General features: G+C 37.7%; 1 non-coding gene across 1 annotated transcript; it reads right to left on the bottom strand.

Moving 5' to 3' along the window:
• Positions 1–3318: 3318 nt before the first annotated feature.
• TRNAT-AGU (transfer RNA threonine (anticodon AGU)) lies at positions 3319–3392 on the bottom strand. Its single transcript has one exon. It is a non-coding gene; the product is annotated as a tRNA-Thr (tRNA).
• Positions 3393–17533: the final 14141 nt, after the last annotated feature.

Genomic DNA, 17533 nt, shown 5'->3' with positions numbered 1-17533 from the left:
TTCCAAGTTTGGTTACAAGATAACAACTATGGAGGGCATTTTGTTTGTTCGTTGGGAGCGTGTGGTTCTGAATATGGCGATGAGTGTGCAAAATATTACGCAATTCTATCCTCCCTATTCGCAAGTGCCCGATGATTGGAGGCGAATGCCACTCTGACTTTTTTCGTCTACTTACTACTCTCTGACGACTGTGCTGGGGAAGCAGCATTTGCATGTACGTAATTGGTGGATTTGTTAATTATTTCGACGGTTTTTTACAATGCTTGACATTTACTACTTTTTCAATAGTTTCTTGTTGAACATAAACAGTCAAAAGCATTGATATCGATGCGTAAGCGTAGCCCTGATCGATTGGTGATAAAATTATTGAAATTGGTTTAGGGGCAGCTGAGTTATTAACGTTCAAAATCTTTCATAATTTGGTTACATGTTCCATTTTCAGTTTTCACAAAGTGTACCCCCATATAGAATCACAGACGTAGTCCTACGTCAAAAAAGTAAATTGAACAAGAACCAGCTGCAGCAGCAACCTACTTATCCACTAAATGATCATTACGGAGCACGCGTAGGATCAATTCTAACGCGGCACGAGCACAATTTCACACTTAATCAATCGAATATTCATCACAGCACTGCGAAATAAACTATAACGTTCGCCATTACAAAACCAGGTTGACATCCTGAGAAAATGATCTTGAAGTTCTACATGCTCAATAAAGTTTTTCTCGATGTCCCGACTAAATGTGTGACTCCAGAGTGCTTTGTAGGCTAGCACCGATTTGCGAGAAGATGGCATTAGAAGTTTTGTTTAGTAAAACTCATGAGGCCCTTTTTTAATGTTTACCTTGAAATGTTCGAATCACCAACTGTCTTTTCCATGCAACCAAAGAGACGAATCATACTCATTCTCTTATTTCCTTTTTGGAGGACCAGCGATGCACCTTACACCATCCCTTTTTCTCACCTTTACGCTCAGTTAATCATAATAAATGATGATGATCGAGGGCAGAAACGGTCGAAGAAAGCTTCAACAGAACAACAAAAGATCGTACGCTTGAATTGCATAAGCAAGAACTGGGTCAGGATGTGATTAATCTGTAGGCAGTTACTCGCACTACTGTTCGGAAGGTTAGTTTCTTGAATCCTACCGTCTTTTGAATTCATCAAACAAGGCACTCTTCAACCAAAACTTACACAACAATACCTGGACAATTAAACCTCGGAATCAACAACGATACGATACACGTCATAAACTTCTTCACGAATCTGCAATCGAAGCAAAATTAAATCCCTTGCGTCAAATTAATTACTGGTACACCACTAACCAAAAAAAAACCTGAACTTGAAGATATGGTCGAAAAAGGAAAATCGATAAACCTCACAGCTCATTACTTTTCACTCGAAATGGAAGTAAACAACTCGATAGAATTATGGATACCGGATTCGTATATCGTGGGGTCATGAATCGATAAACGTGTTTTGGAGTAATTAAAATAATTCTCAATTAATGCTTGAAGAGGTCCTATCACCGTCTGTCGATTAAAATTTCGATCTACTTCATTCGCTTACTACAGTTACCTGACCCAGGAAATTGAAATATTGATGCAAACAATGAACTTATGATAGACGATTCAAGCAAGCTAATAGATTTATCCATCGATGAAAGGAGATGGAACCCATTAAAAAATTAATCGAGAATTTATTTTAGAATCGTGCTTCATCTGGACAATGCAAATTGATATTTTTGGTTGCTACTAAAAAACATGTCTAAAGATGCTACCCTTTGAAATATGTGGAGGTTATAGAGTATATTATGTGTTGTATGTGATCCATGATTAGAAAATTTCAGAAAATCTTCACTGATGTATTCATCCAACTGAACCATAATTGTGACCAGAAGTGACCTTCCCACATTTATGGATCAGTCAATGATATGCTCATTTTCAGTACTTTTTGAACATAAATGCATCAAAACTAAATGGAACTGTTTGTTTCAGTGCAGTCGTGGTAACGTTTGAGCTATGTAGCCACAATTTTTTTTTCATTTAGCACCACCAGGGCAGGAAAGTGCCTTAGAACTCGACAAAGAGTGTGTGGCTCTCCCATGTGCATTGCATACATTTTTCCTACTTATCTTCGAGAAAGCGATCCACACAATGAGCGGTACACTCCGAGCGGCGTAGGTAGCTAACCGAAAATGGAACATGTAACGAGATTTTGAAAGATTTTGAACGTTAATAACTCAGCTGCCACAGGACCAATATCAATAACTTTATCACCAATTGATAAGAAATATTTCTACGCATCGATAGCAATGCTTCCCACTGTTAATTTTCAACAAGAAACTTTTGAAAGTGGTAAATGTCAAGCATTGTCTAAAGCGTTGAAATAACTAACCGATCCACCAATTATGTACATATGCTGCTTCCCCAACACAGTCAGAAAATCGTTTCTAGACGAAACATGTCGATGTAGCATTGCTGCTAACCCAACACTGTCATCAGAGAGTCGTTAGTAGACAAAACAAGTCGAAGTGGCATTCGCCTCCGATCTTCGAGGATGGAATTGCGTAAAAATTTGCACGCTCATCGCTATATTCAAAACCACACGCCCCCAACTACCACACAAAATGCTCTCCAGAGTTTTAATCTTGTAACCAAACTTGGAAGCAAGGGTGCAAGTGATTTTGATCGATTCTCTTCATCGACTTTCTGTTTCGTTAATAACTCGACGGCAAACACATTCATTGATACGTTTGTTGTTCTGGATGATAGAAGAGCATAGTTGCAATAGTGTGAAATAGGTTAGTGAAGCCATGGTCATCAAAAGAGGTAATCGATGAAGAGAATTGACTTTCACTTTCACCCCTCTGCTTCTTAGCCCCTTAATCCAGTCGTCGTCATAGCAGTGAAAACTAGCACCGCACCGCATTTGGTTCTTGGGTTACACTAAGATATAAATACCAAACATCAGTGCAATCAGTAATGTATTGGGAGTAGTGCATAGTAGTCAATGACTATCCGTGACTACCCAAAACCACAGTAATGGCTTATCTTCATCCATTTCTCCTATCTCTTGGCAGTATTTTTTGAAAAATTAACATAATTATTTTTTTTTTAAGTAGAAAATTTACCATTTTCAACAAAACAATTGGTTTGAAACGTATTGTTGACCAAAAGTTCATATCAGATCAAAGCAATACGCGTTGAAACCTTGACGTTTGGTCATTTCTTCGATTTTAAAGTTATTTATTAAAACTAGATGATCCATAATTGGGTCCTCCCGGGTGTATAACCAAAAAAAAAACTATCCACACATAGGCTCCGGCGAGATTCGAACTCACGATCTCCTGTTTACTAGACAGGCGCTTTAACCAACTAAGCCACGGCGCCGTTGTATATACGGAGTTGAATGGTAACCTGTTTGAATTATCTCATTTTCGCACATCTCACCTACTGTTTTCGTGTATGTGACGCGATAAGCAACGAGCTACCGTTCGTCCTCACTCGTCGTGGGGGGATCTCCCTACCCTCCCTGTATCACACACCGTCCCACTGTGCGGACCACTGTGAGAAGAGCATTGCAAGAAGAGGTGAATGGGAAAATTATCGAGTCAAGCGAAACATGATATGGTGGCAGATTGATTAATTTTCTTCAAAGTCAAACGGGAGGTGTTTCACGCCGCAGCCTACTACCATCGAGCCTCGTAGTAGGCAGGTACCTACCTACTTATACGTATATGTAGTAACATTAGCAACCATTATGTGCTAAGATATTACAGCATGCTATTTCCATTCAATTTCTTTTGCGGCACATCGTCTGACTCTCCTCGCTCGCTGCTTTGTGGTGTAGCGGCGGCTGTGTGGTCTAGTCCTAAACGCACATGCCGTACGTAATTCCAATACAAACAAGCGAGCGACTGGTGGATGTTTCACTTTTCGCTTGTTTTGGTCGAGGTGCACTTTCGATTCGTTTCTCCCGCTCGCTCGCTCGCTTGCTAGCGTTGGCATAGCTTGGAGAGACTTCAAGGTCACGATTTTATTTTGTTCGCACCTACCATGTGTCGCTTTTTTCTTTTGCTGTTCAACATGTGATCAGGGGATGTGAAGTAATAGAAGAACCTCGAAACGAGTATGAAGGGATGCTAGATGGGATATGGTTGCACCTAGATTTGATCATATATTCGATTAAAAACAGATAATCGAATACTGATAGTTAATAGACGAGTAAACCGATTCTAGCTCAACGCTACTTAATTTCATACATATTTGGCATTTGCTTTCGGAGGTATGGCCAGTCATATTACCTAAATTGCAGGAACTTTACAGATCTTGCCACAACTTAAGTTAAGTTTGAATTTCTTAACGTGAACCTCCGGAGCGATTCTGTGAATAGTTCCATGAATTTTAGGAAAATTACGGGATCTTCAGGGATGTTCCGAAAACTTTTGGTCTATTTCGAGAACTTTTGGTCAGTTTCATTAAATTTAGGAAAATATCGAGAACATTCAAAAAGTTCCAAAAACTGCAGATGGTTCAGAGAACATCAGGGTAGTTAAGAGAACTTAGGAAACAGTTCACTGAAATGCAGAATACGTCTTTAGGCCGGTTTTCTATAATTTTCAGGTGAAGATACGAACCAGCCAAGGACTGAACGTCTCTTTAATAAAGAAATAACGCTAATAGCGCAACTCCAGGCAGAACATCAGAAGAGTAGTTATGTTTTTCAGTAGCTCCTCATTATTTTTAAATAAGGTCTCTGAAGCAGAGAAGAGAGTGAAGGTTGCATTTTATGATAACGCAACAGGCAGTTGTTTTCGCTATAATAAGAATATTCAATATTGAACAAAATGTTGGTTCATATGTCAGTGAAGTAGGGGAGGAAGGGGTATAACGATCATCATAAGCTCCTCTTTTTTCTCCAATTTGGAGGACAACCCTAACATAAAATTATCATGCATCATCATTATGAACTTTACAGCGTGTTCGTAGAATGATGCAAAATAGAATACTGTTACTTACAAGGATGCATCAAATAGTAAGCATGAAATCTGAAACTAAAGGCTGACTAAAAGTAAATTGGTACGCACAAAAAGACCTGTAATTCGTGATTCAATGAGTTGGAAAACTCCATTGATGGTTACTTTACACTACTTTTATTAAAACTTCAAAGTTACAGCATAAGATGGTTACATTTCTCCAGTTCGTACGAAATCTCGAACCTTCCTCTTGATGGAGCCCATCAGCGCCTGCACAGTGGAAACGGACATGAAATCAGCGCATTTCTTCCATTTTGCCCGCATTTGCTGGATGTCCTTGACTGCCCCCCCGTTCGTCAAAGTCGCTGCTTTGAAATTGCCCAGTATTTTTCGATTGATCGAAATTCCGGGCAATTCGGAGGATTCATTAGCTTGGGGACAAAATCGATCTTGTTGGCCGCATATCACTCCAGAACCACCTTGGAGTAGTGGAAGCTGGCCAAATCGGGCCAAAAGATGACTTCGCCACTATGCTTGCGGATAAACGGCAATACACGATTTTTTAGGCATTCTTCGATGTAAACTTGGGATGACATCGTCGAGGATGTGACGAATGGTTCCGTTTTCAGGCCACAATTACAAATCACTGAATCTTCCCGGCACATCCCCACGTCCAGTCGCGATGTAAAACTTTTGACCGGGAAGCTGCTTAAAATCGAGTTTGACGTATGTTTCGTCAAAACACGGTCGTACAAGAGCCTTGCACGCCACGGAATTCTGCTTCATGTGCCGGTTCGGATGTTTACTGGCTTTGTACGACTTGTATGCTTCCCTGGAAAGGATATTCCGCACCGTTTGAAAGTCGGCGTTGTACCTTCTGGCCACATATCGGATCGAAAGACCGGGATTGGCTTTAACGCACCTCAACACCTTGCTGCGCAGCTGACGATCCCTGGTTCCAGTTTTTTCGTAGGTCCGCTGATTGCTTTCCACACTCAGCGTTTCTTTGTAGGTTTGAACACTGTTGTTTTCGGCATCTTCAGTACTTTAGCTAGTTGGAACCAGACCACTCCGGATTTTGCAGGTGTTTGTGCACAATATTTTTTCTTCTTTCGAGTTCCATTTGACGTTATTTCTGAACGCGATCGACTGCTTTGATCAAACTTGCACCAGTTGTTCTCTATAGAAGTGTGAACAAACCACTGTCAAAGATTTTCGATTTTCTACACTAGAGGCGTGCTAGCAGCGCGCGAGGGCGTACGGATTTACTTTTAGTCAGGCTTTAGTTATAAACTCATTATTCTTTAAAAATCCACAATAGGTTACAATTGAAAAACAATTGTTAAAAAAAATGTTCCTGAGTATATCTTGCAAATGAGGTTTAACTCCTATTTTGAAATTCTGGATGAGTATTCAAACCCTTTTTTGATGCATTTTACCAATTCTTTTCTTATTGTTTTATGGCTTTTATCTGTGTTAACCGCTTATGTGTAATCTATAATTTATTTAAATATGCAATTCTTTCGTTAATCAAGAAAACGTACTTTTTTGCTTTATTAGAAAGATTTTCAGAAAGAAAAGGTACTTGGAATAACGATTTTTTGGGCAGTTTGGTACATCAATTTGATTTCGATTGTATTATTTTAATACCACATTTTTAAGTAGTTTGGTTGATTCAAAGCATTCCAGATTTTTAAGATTTTGTATTTTAAATGGATCAGATTTTCCAGAAAATAACCTGAAACAGTTGACTACAACACTGCCTATAATCCTATAATCCTATATCAGCCATTCAGGATGGAATTGATATGCGATTACTTTGCTTAGTAAGACAAACTAACTTTATGTTGTTTTCACATTTTTCAGGATCAAAGCCCGTAGTTTTATCACTAATATGAAAGCAGATGCCAATTGGTAGTCGATAACGTTGTTATCTTAAAATTCACGAAAATCCATATGGAACTGATATGTGACTATAGGCAGAGCACTTATTAGCTATCCCCAACTTTTATGTTTATTAGCGTTAGCGTTGTTATGATAAACTTCGCAGATTGGATACTAGCGACACTCACGTCTCTTCTGAAATTCTCAGTCAGACTACTTCACATAACAGATGTGGAACTCGATAATCAAAAATCGACCCCATTTCAGTGATTTCAAGTGGTATTCATCGATCTGTCAAATTGATTATACCAGCTGTAAAATGAGAAAGGGGATCAAGGGGGTAGTCAATTCTATTAAAATAATTATAGCGTGGTTTATAATTCTCTGTCTTCTTAGAACTTTTGAACTTATGTCTTGGTTTTTCCTTAACTATTTACGTCCTTTATTTATAACTGTATAGCTAGCTCCTCACCTTGCGTCAAAACCTTGCAATCAAAAAAGTATAAATTTTTCGCCGATTTTGTATGCAATGACCTGCCACCCAACGATTATTCCTGAAATGTCATTGTAAACCATACGTATTGTTTTTCTGTAGTTTTGGCAAAAAAATGGGGAAACTCCACGCCAATACTTCTTCTAATCTTAAATCTTTTTGTATATTTAGAAGAAACATGTAGGGGAAAAGTTGGCTTCGGCAATACCTTAACCTATTATCGTCAGGGGGTAAACAACATCCTTGAGAGCTCAATTTTGGCATGTGCATACATTGTGTTTCAGAGCAACTATTGGCCAAATTTGAGTGCTCTAGGGCTGTGTTTACCCTCTGACGATAATATGTTAACGTATTGCCGAAGCCAACTTTTCCCCTATGTACCATTTTTTTCGTTAAACTTTTTTTAAATGTTTGGAGCCAATTGCATTAACCTTTGATTTCATTTTGGATTCGTAGGAGGAAAAATACGATCCCGCAAACAGGAGTTAACTGTATACATTTTGAATTCCAAAAAGAAGCAGCATCATTTTGCAACAAGTGTCCCGGTTTATGCGGAAATTATGCAGTGTTTTGAGCTGACCATCTTCCATTCGCAAGAATTTCGCAAGCAGAACGATAAATCAAATCGAGTGCTTATCGATACCTGTAATACCCAAGGATTCAATCCTCCATATGCTACTCAGCTGCAGCCGAGGCTGCGGCCAATTGAAAATGTTTTGAGCAAAAGATCTACTCCAATTATTTTGCATCTACTCCAAGATTGATCGAAAAGGCAAAGGAAGGGAACGGCTATATTTTCTAGCAACAATAAGCACTATTTACAAACGAAAGTAATCGTTTGAATCCATTTTACATAGGATAAGTGTACCAGTATTGGCACTAGTGGTTCAGTTTTTGAAATAAATTTTAATGGCTTTATTTGCGTAGATTTCTGCCAAAACATATGTTCTTACCTTGTATCGAAACAAATTTAGAAAGAATGTTAAAATGTGAAATTTAAGATAAGGTCATTTCGACGACCACTAGGGACTAAAACTGGTACACATACCTTAGTTATGTTTCTAGATGTCTTAGAAAAATTTCAACTTTTTATAAATCTCAACAGAATATTTCATGACACTCATAAGTTGACTTACTAATAGCACAGTGAACAATATTATTCGTATAAAATGTTTAATTACATATATTCAACGCAAACATAAAATCTTCGAATTGTTTGCATTCGATTACATTCAACTATCGCAAATTACGCAATGAATCGAATGGAATTCAATCAGGTCAAATAGACTAAGAAAAATTGCATCTGTAAATATGCAATATTATTGGTTAGTAACCCTAATAAAAAATAACCATAAACGAACGATAACCCAAATCATTGAACTATTCCACAAATGGTTTGGATGATACCCAGAACACGTCGTTAAGCAAATTAACCATACAATTTTTATTAGGAAACGCTCTTGATTGGCTTCTGACCGGTTTGAAAATGAGTTAAAAAAAAACTTTGACAAGCCCCCTGTAGAGCTGGTCGAAAAAAGAAAGGCCGCATTATCCGATGTCAATCATACAAGGTCTGTAACAGCAGGCAGCTTGCTGGTGTTAGAAGCAGAAAGAAATGTTGTAAACATTGCTGCGCAAGCGAATGACGACGTTACGTCAGCACAACATTCCATACTGCGAACAGCAGACGTGACATCACAGGCAACAGCTGTTTCGTGTAAAAAGATAAACTCTTAGGTGAAATACGAACACGGCGAATGAGAACGACCCAAATTTGAGTTTAGTTCACTCATAATCGCCAAAAGTGCAGGAACTCTTCTTATTCTTGTTCGCATTTCAAGCTTATTGCTTAGCGCATATTAGCTTATTGCGTGCTCTCAACTTAGTGTTCTAAATGCACTTCCACAGTTATTAATTGAGAGCTTTCGATGCCAATACCAAAGCATGAATTTGTATATTGTGTGGCAAGCACAATGATACTCTATGCCCAGGGAAGTCGAGAAAATTTCCAACCCGAAAGATTCCCTCGACCGGACCGGGAATCGAACCCGCCGCCTCCGGCTTGGTAATACCGTGCCTTTACTGACTAGGTTATGAGGCCAAGTGCAGGAACTCAGCAATGAGTAAATTTGCCTCATGTTTTCCCAGGATTTTCCAGGGAAAAATTTCCGAATTTGAGAAAAGTAAAGATTGGATTCACTCAGTCTATTGGTACTACTCCGAGACTGAATAAAATTTTCGTCAATTTCCGCAGATTTTTTAGGTTTTCCACAGGAACCCATGAGACAAATTTTACTCATCGCTGAGTTCCTGCACTTTTGACGATTATGAGTGAACTAAACTCAAATTTGGGTTGTTCTCATTCGCCGTGAACACCACCTTCCACATTCAACTGTGTAATACCAATACAGCGCTGCCATTTATACAGATTTATCTGTATTATACAGATTTTTTAATCTTAATACAGACCCGATACAGAATACAGATTTATCACAGATTTTTAAATTACAATATAGATTTATACAGATTTTTATAAAATGAATGTTATGGTGTTTTTGACAGCATTCACAACCAGAGGACCAACCGCTTTCGGATGCATATGGAGCTGGTAGTAAACGATTTGAGATTGTATGGGGATTTACAGTATTAATTGAATATTTCCAATATAAGCATGTATGTTAAATACAAGAAAAGTGCCCGAGCACATTAAAATGGTACAAATACAAGTACTCGTAAACATTTTACTTGCATTGAAAATGTATTTCGTAAGAAATTGCGGATTTTCTGATATTCTCCATTCTGCAAAAATGATTTTACCAGCACTGGCGGGGCGACATCTCTCGACTTTTCGGTGTAACTACCACACAAATGATGTAATTAATTGTATTCATCTATATTAAAAATATCAAATAGTAATGAACTCGTGCACTTTTTTGCATTTAAAACTGCTTATCAGGAAGATAATGAATAGAAACTAAAATCTCCATACATTTTCAAACGGCTTCATATCACTCTTATAAATAAGTACGGACGATATCACAAATGGCGCAATTATATTCCATATGGTTAGTACGATAGCCCGAATAGGTGGTTAAGCACTTTTTATGGTTATTTTGTATGCACTGTATTTGTAAAACAACAAAACATGATTAATTAAGAAAAAAATCGTCAATACAGAAAATACAGATTTTTTAATAGAGTGGATACAGATTTTTTATAAAACCACCTGGCAGCTCTGTACCAATAAGTCAGTTGGGCCAGACCTTGTATGATTGACATCACGCATTACCCTGACAATTTACAATTCGCCTTCACTCTATACCTCTTTACTCTTATGGTAAAATCCCATCCGCATTCGTCAGTCTGTGCGTGAAACCTGGTGGACATTTCCTTACCTTTTCACTCGTATGAAAATCGCGTAAAATACTATCAAGCTTTGTGTGAAGAGATGGTGGCTCGCTGGTTCTATGCTGGAGTGAAGAGATAAGACAAAGTCCGCTAGATTTCATGCACATATTTTCAGATGCATATGGGGTTTTACCAAGGAGTAAAGAGTTGCAGGGTCGTCGTCAACGTCAATGTTTACTGAGCATCCAACCATATATCTGCTTTTCTTTCATAAGAGCTAATGTCGCAAACGTAAACTTTTTCTGCGAATTTCCCTAGAATGAAAAACCACCCAAGTCAACTTAACGTAAACTGCGTAGAGGGAGACTCCCCCTATCCGATGGAATTTATGGCTTACATGGAATGACTTTGAACTACAAGAAATATACGAAAGCAGCCATTGTTTACGTTTTCGACATTGGTCCTTACCACTGACCAGCGTTGCCAGATATACCGATTTATCGGTATTTATACCAATTTCCGAACTAGATACCGATATACAGATAAGGTTCCTCAGAATACCGATTTTTGAAGTTATATACCGATTTATACCGATTTTTTTTTTAAATATTCAAAATGAATATTGCCTGCCCGTCTTCAGAATTTTGGAGAAAATTATTATGAGAGACTTGTATCTTTTTGAATATCTCATTTTTTTGAGCCCTTAAAATTCTATAAAAAAAGATCATCCTCAAAAATGTCTTATGGATTAATCTGTCGATTAATGTTTCAATTTCCTCACCATTTTAGGCTACCCATGAATCGACAAACTGTCGATGGCTCTTTCTGGTAATTCCAGGGGAATCGGGAAATACTTTCAAAACATTATTTAACTTCCTCCTTCTAACTTTCCCCTGGAATTTTCATCCACCTCACATCGTTTTTTTTTCGATTCCTTTCGGAAACTTATTTCGACTTCTCTTGGAAGCTAGCCTTCGCTCGAATGATTCTTCCATCTTCTCCCACCAGTTTTTTTTTTCCAGATTTTGATTGCGGATCCACACTAGCTGCAGGAACTGTTAAGAAGTTCTGAAACTTCAGAAAAATCCAGACTTTTGAGTAAGTTTCGATAAATTAAAGAATGTTTCAATAACTTCTGCTAAAATTCTAAAATCCGGTCCAGGAAACTCGAGTGAACTTAAGGAAACATCATACATATTTTGGATACTTCACAAGTCCAAAGAACTTCTGGAAAATTTAATGGTTTTCAGGACAGTTCAGTTTCAGGAGAATTGAGAGAATTTTAGGAAGCTCCGAGAACATCAGGACAGATCAATAAATTTCAAAGAAATCGCTGAAATTTTAAAGGACTTCCGAGAAATTCAGGCAATTTTCAAAAACTTCAACAATGTTCCGAGAGGCTCATGCAAATTTAAGAAACTTAAGGGAAGTTACATGAACATTAGCACATTGTGAGAACATTTGATGGGAAATTCCGTGCTTATTAATAGCAGTGTTGATAACTTTTAAAAATTAGAAAAATCGGAAAGATCAGAGAACTTCAATGCTGAGAGCCCTCAAAAAATTTCGTAATCTTCAAGAAAGTCTAGAGACCTTCCAAGTTGATTAGAGATATTCCGGTAGTCTCATTATAATCAGGGAAGTTCCAAGTATTTCAAAAATGATCAGATTACTCCAAGACAGCCCTATTAACTTAAGGAAAATAACGAGAACTTTTAAGGAATTCCGAGGAAATATGGAATATTCCTAAGTACATTTCAGGAAAGTTAAAAACCTTCAGGGGCATTGCGGGGTCTTCAGGGATGTTTTATAAACATTTAGTAAATTTTCGCTCATTAAAACTCATTATATAAAACATCCCCCTAGAGCTCTTTCTTCCGGAATTCTGTCCTTGTTTCTTTCGACTGTTCCGTTAGCGCTCTGGCTTTCGACTTCCTCCTGGATTTTTTCCCAATCTACTCTAGGAAGTTTCTGCCAGCGTCTCCAGGAAGTTTCTGCCGTCTTCTCCAGAAAGTTCAATTAAACTTCTCCCAGAAATTTCTGTCGTCTAGTTCTGGAATTTTGCCCAGTTGTTTTTTTTTTACTTCTATTGGAAGGTTTTTTCGAGCTTCTTCTGGCTTCCCCTGGAAATGGCTGCTTTTGGAATTTACTTCTGATTTCCGAAATTTTTCGGCTTTCCTTTGATTGTGAAATCCGATTTTTTATTCTGAAAGCTGGTTTAAAATTTTGCCAGATGTTTCTTAATTTATGTCTTGGAAGTTTCTTATTTCTCTGGATGTTGTTTTCAGCTTCCTCCAGAAGCTAATTCAAACATTTCCCGGAGTTTTCTTCTGGAATTTTCCGATCATAGTCCAAAAGTTTAAACTTTCGCTTTCAAAAACGGATAATACCGATTTTTTAAAACCTTTGATACCGATAAGCTTAAAAACATTCTGGCAACGCTGCCACTGACACTACACAAAAAAGGGGTCAACATTTAGAAAGTTATTTGCATGCAGTTCCACATATGTTATGTGACTACTTTTAGGAATAATGCTGGGGAGTAAACATTGGTTCCAATCTTAACAAGAGTAACAGAAGCATGACTGTCGCTATTCCCGGCCACGCCCATCTTTACCATAACTAGGGATAGGGAAGGAAATGTTGATTTAGTACTTACTTAACGACAGACCACCGACTTAGCGACACCCTCATAAGTGCTACGGAATTGGAGGGTTGGGTAGGGTATTCGGTTAGGATTCCCCTCAAGTTGGCGATGCAACCAAAAGTATGTACATATTGTTTATTTGTTGTTTATTTAATCTCTCGATAGCCGGCTATCGAAAGAACATATTCATTTTGTTTAGTGATCATGAATTTTAAGAGTCATGACGGAGAGCTTGGGATTTAACCCATGATTTTCTGCTCAGTAAGCAAAAACGATCCCTCCAGGGTCATCGAGCATCTCAGAACCATAACGCTTCGCGACAATACAAGATTACGCTTCCGCTTGATATGCAAATAGTTTCCGAGGTTAATGTTCAATATCAAATATACAAATGATGGTGGTGGATGAAAATTAAAGAGGACGTAATTTGTAATGTATCGTAATAAATATTAACGTAATGCTTAATCTAATACAATTTTCCATTTAAATAAACGTAAATAACAATCTTATTGCTAATAACTTAAAAATCCATCCATTATAATTTAATTTTACAGCTGCAGTTTAAATTTCATCCTTACAACATATAATTTTACGCTACACATTAACTTTTCAGTTACATACGCTATAAAATTACATGCATCACCGTGCTGTGCTTGGCGTTACCTGAAAAGTATCGCGGCGGCCATTATGATTGGTGCGTGTTGAGCGTTAGTGTCAACAAAATATATATATATGAAATGTTAAAATACAGTGTATTTTTTTTAAATAAGCAGTGTAAGAACATTACGAGCTTCTTGGATCATATTCGGGTGCACCGGAAGTTAAAACTATGCTTGCTCAAAAATTGTGAAGCAGTGCTTAAGTGTTTATAAACCTTTCCGAAAACATCTGGAACAGCGACATTTAGAAGCAACGGACGCCCCTCTGCGGAAGTGTACACCTCCGACATGCACTTTCGAAGAGACAATTTGTCTTGAAAGCTGCAAAACTAAGGAAATGCTCAATATCTATCATTAAAAAATCTGCTTCATTCCAAGTATGTTCTAAAAATATAATGATAAAAATAAATTTAAACAGCGGAAAAACAATGCAGCGTTTATTTTATTGATTACCTTCTGAAAGAAATAACCCAAATGAGATTTTGATACTTCCTCTTCTTCCTCGCATTTCAAGCTTATTGCGTATGGCATATTAGCTTATTGCGTGCTCTCAACTTAGTGTTCTAGATGCACTTCCACAGTTATTGAGAGCTTTCGATGCCTGTACCATTTTTGCATTTAGTATAATTGTGTGGCAAGTACAATCATACTATATATGCCCAGGGAAGCCGAGAAATTTTCCAACCCGAAAAATTCCTAGACTGGACCGGGAATTGAACCCAGCCACCTCCAGCATGGTCTTGCTTTGTAGCTGTGCCTTTACCGACTGAGCTAAGGGGGGAGATTTTGATACATAACCTCAATTATGGCCATAGAGCAGTATGAAAATTACATGAGATTTGAATTTTACAGCACGTGTAAAATTACATTTTTATGAAACGAAAAACATCTAAATTTCAAATCACATGTAAAAATGCGTTGTTAATAATGTAGTTCATTTGTTACATTAAATTAAACGGAAATTTGCAGGTTTTGTTTGAACTGTGTAGGCTGTGGAAGAACTTGAGGTTAAATCCATGATTTTCTGCTCACACAGCAAAAATAAATGAAAATTAACTCTCACTTAATTTGAGAAGTCACTGAATAATTGCTAATGTAATGCAATAGCGCACACAATTTTACATTTGTAAAGACTTACACAACGAAAACATTACATCTAAATTAGAATTGGATCCCTTTCAAATTAATTTTAATAAATGGTATAACTTTAATTGAAACACAATTTAATTTTACATGACACATTCAACTTTACATCATAAACATTATAATTTTACATGTACTCAACGTAATTTTTTTTTCGGCATTCGGCGTTTGACATTTATCAACAAAGCAGTGCGTCAGCCATGATAGAAGACGTGTTTATCAAAACAAATTTCCTCCTCATCTTTTATCGTATCAATAGTATTACAGTAATAGGTACACAGCAAAAAAAATATTTTGATATCACATCAAAGTGGATGCACTACAATCATGTCGAAAATTTCATGTAATTTTTATGACCACATAAATAAACAAATGCAGTAAAAGCAGCGTAATGTCAGTTCATGCATTGTATTAATGATAATGTTGTCCTTTTAAGCAAGTAATATTACACCATATTTTCGACATGATTGTAGTGCATCCACTTTGACGTGATATCAAAATTATTTTTTTGCTGTGTACACACTGAAAGTAGTGACAGAATCTAGAAGTGTTATGGTAAGTCCCTGGTTGAAAATATCAGCTTCATGAATTTTATGTACAACACTAATTTCTGCAACTTTTCAATGCAAAATTTCTTCAAATCTGAATATGGAATGGTCGATACGATGCGAACCACTAGAAAATCAACGGGATACAATGTACCCCAAGTGGCGATAATCGGACATAAGTGTGATCCCGCCAACGGAAGGATGAAGAAGCCCCATCGCTCTCATTCGGGAACAGATTTTCGTAGGATCCGTCGCTATGCAAAAATCGAATAGGTTACTGATCCGTAGCTTTCTGTTCCAGCGCTTGGAACGTGGAACTTCCCAGGAATTCAAAAACGGATCTGCGCTGCCAAATCTCGATAGTGGTGGTCCTTTCTGCAGGACCAGCGGAGATTATTTAAAAACATCAATTTGCATGCTCTCCACTCCACGCGGGTCACAGTGATGTCAGAATATGCAGAGCGTGATTTAAAGTTATTGATGTCCATTTTATTTTAAAGTGTAGTTAGTATATGGAAATAAATCTAAAATAAAAAATGTACGATGAAATCATTCAAAATTGTCCGAAGAAAAACGATTCCCGAAAATACTATCCATAACCGCAAAAAACATCGAAGAGAAAAAATAACATGACGTTGAATTTTACATCGTAACAAAACACAGCATGTAATTTTAAAATCTAATGTAAAGATATGTTATTTATCATGGAACCTTTTTGTTACATGTAGTTAAACAGAAAATTACACGTTTCGTTCATACTGTGCAGGGTCATCGAGCATCTCATAATGCACAGCGCTTCGCGTCAAAGTACGAATATATGGATGATCTATCTTTTATTGAATAACTATTATCAATGATAATTACATGAAAGAAATAAAATATAAATGTGACTACTAAAATCTCAAAAAGATATTCTCACAAATATATTTCACGAAACCAGGAATCTCATAACCATCAGACGCTATAATGATACTCTGCACTTGTGACACAAGAAGAGACCAAACAGCAAGCGTCCGACACACAAAACCCGCCAGATCCACTTGCAGTCACAATCAGCGATTCTACGAATCGCGAGTGCTCACGAATCATAAAACCGCTGACTGTGACACTCTGAAAGCGAAATTGACAGGCTCTATGCGTCAAACACCCGCCCTCCAATCTCCTCCCGCATCCAACAACACAAATCTCCATTACAACATCAAACGGATTCAAAACTCCGAAAATCACTCATCTATAGCAAGTGAGTGGAAGCAACCCTGCATGCAACCATTCTTCATGATAAAGGGTGATACGGTCAAAATTTGGTCAAGGGAAAACGCGTGTAAATCGGTGAAATCGTTTATTTAAAAAATCAAATTAAATTTCTTTTTCAAGTTCAATTAGTATAAAATTCAGGAAAAATATTCAGTTAGGCTTCCGCTTTTCCAAATCCGAATTGCCGGGCCTTACGCTTGACCCCTGCCATCAGATTTTGTACAGCCACCTTGTCCACCTTCTTCGCCGCAGAAAGCCAGTTTGCCTTGAACTGCTGCTCGCCCTTAGCAGTTTTTTTGGTCTTCTTTAGGTTCCGCTTGACAATAGCCCAGTATTTCTCAATTGGGCGGAGCTCTGGCGTGTTGGGAGGGTTCTTGTCCTTGGGAACCACCTGCACGTTGTTGGCGGCGTACCACTCCATGGCCTTTTTACCGTAATGGCAAGATGCCAAATCCGGCCAAAACAGTACGGAACAACCGTGTTTCTTCAGGAAAGGCAGCAGACGTTTATTCAAACACTCTTTCACGTAAATTTCTTGGTTGACAGTCCCGGAAGCTATGAAAATGCTGCTTTTCAAGC

The sequence above is a fragment of the Ochlerotatus camptorhynchus genome, unplaced genomic scaffold (genome assembly GCF_037179485.1).
Source record: "Ochlerotatus camptorhynchus isolate MF236.1 unplaced genomic scaffold, CSIRO-AGI_Acam_v1.1 ptg000150l, whole genome shotgun sequence".
Taxonomy (NCBI): Eukaryota; Metazoa; Arthropoda; class Insecta; order Diptera; family Culicidae; genus Ochlerotatus; species Ochlerotatus camptorhynchus.
This window is presented reverse-complemented; position numbering and strand designations above follow the sequence as displayed.